Source organism: Austrofundulus limnaeus, unplaced genomic scaffold, assembly GCF_001266775.1.
Source record: "Austrofundulus limnaeus strain Quisiro unplaced genomic scaffold, Austrofundulus_limnaeus-1.0 Scaffold109, whole genome shotgun sequence".
Classification (NCBI taxonomy): Eukaryota; Metazoa; Chordata; class Actinopteri; order Cyprinodontiformes; family Rivulidae; genus Austrofundulus; species Austrofundulus limnaeus.
This window is the reverse complement of record NW_013952511.1, coordinates 571,978-573,854: the sequence shown is the minus strand read 5'-3', so window position 1 is coordinate 573,854 and position 1,877 is coordinate 571,978. Positions and strand designations below refer to the sequence as shown.

At 37.4% G+C, this 1,877-nt stretch overlaps 1 long non-coding RNA gene across 1 annotated transcript in view; it reads left to right on the top strand.

The window, feature by feature from the left end:
- Nucleotides 1-1,877, top strand: part of LOC106521461 (uncharacterized) — a 9,443-nt gene that overhangs the window by 5,911 nt on the left and 1,655 nt on the right. The gene's annotated exons all lie outside the window — the stretch shown is intronic.

The window sequence follows — 1,877 nt, the reverse complement described above, 5'->3', positions numbered from 1 at the left end:
CACACACACACGTCCCCCAAGGCTGACTTCTCACGCCGCACTTACTGGTGGAGCTCCATTATCGTAAACTTTTGTTTTAAAAAATGAAATTTGTAATGCACAAATCTGACAATGCTAATTATTAATTTTAAAGGAAACTTAAACTTTTTATGGTAGATTTTCAATATATATATATTTTGTGTATGTGTGTGTGTGTGGGTGGGGGGGGTGATCCATGTGACCAGTCCTGCTCTTAATTACAGTAATGAAGATGAGGAGCCGGCGCTTAAACGTACGGGATGTCTTGAAATATTAATTAGAGCTGACTTAACGCTCGAGTTGCTTCGATTCATTATGATGTGCGTTCTTGAAAGGAGGGAAAGGCGGCGAGAGCAGAAAGTTAAAGAGAGAGACAAGTGCGCTCCTCGTTTATCTTGATGCATATTTGATGCAGCAGTGGTCCGATGCCTCAGCCAAAGGAAGATAACGAGTCTTTATGCATGTTCTGTATACAGATCCCCCTCATACAAGAAGACACAAAAATATAGAAAATGCATGCATGTGTTTCTTTAAAAGGAGCTATGACAAGAGCAGTTCCTAGTGTTTGTGTTAGGAGGACTCTCAGCTACTACCACTCCAAATTTCAATSCAGTATTTGTCAAACTGACTGAACTATGGCCATTTTTGTGTTTTACAGGGTCAATTGGCTGAGGCAGCCATCTTGATTTGGATATGCTCCAAAAGCTATTCAATTGTAGTCGTACACCTAGTAATCACTTTCTGAAGCTTTCAATGAAATTTGTCCAGTGGTTCATGAGATATTTTGCTAACAGACAGACAAAGTTGAATCAAAGATCTTGCAAAATCTATCCAGGTTTGAAAAGTGAAAGGTGCTACAGCTGCAAAAGCTTGAAAACTTGATGAAAGCAAAGACATTAAGTTTCAAATATGAACAGCATTAAACAAAAAAACTCAAGAAATTTTTATACTTTGAGAGAAGAAATCTGATTGGAGCAACAGGTGTAGTAATCACACCAGGAGAGTGACGAGGAAGAAAGTAAAAYGTAACTGAAATGAAAAAAAGGAAACCATCCCTACAAAATGAATAATGAATCAAAACTGTCAAGAACACTAAACCAAGGGCAGGAGCTTTATTAAAAGCACTGAACCCAAAAAAACCAGCAGGAATAAAAAAAAAATGACATGGATTCCATGAAACCATGAAACAAAATCTACTCTCAAAATCACTTTTTTTATTACGTTTTCTCTCAGCAGATACTGGGAGAAAAACAAGCAAAAACTTGTCTATGAACAGTTATCTTACCTATAGTAAATACCTCTTTGGACAGCCCTAGTTTGGGAGCAACAACTTTCAATTCTGACCAAACTGATGGGGTCAAAGTGGGTTGTTGCCATCTTTAAACTACCATRAACTCAAAAATGCCCCATAAGTTCTTTCACATGCTTTTTAAATATAAATTATCACAATCAATTACATTACATCATCATTTACATATGGGTCTATATAGTTGATTGGAAGCAGAAAGCTAGCTGTATTTGTATCCACAAGTTGCTCCATGTCTTGAAGAATGGCAGAATAAACAAGAAGAATAAACAATCATTACAGTTAAATCAGTGCAGATTATTCCTAATGTTTACTTTCCTTACTTAGTCTCTATAACACGTTTCATCTTCCTTCTCTAAGCCTTTATGGCTGTAATGTGTGAGGTGTGTCATGAGTCGACTTAAGTGGGTTGGAAATAATCATGTTACACTGCTGAGTGACTAAACTGCATGCAGAGACTGCTATGTGTTCTGCTACATTCAAATGCACAATAATACAACCACACACACACACACACACACACACACACACACACACACACACACACACACAC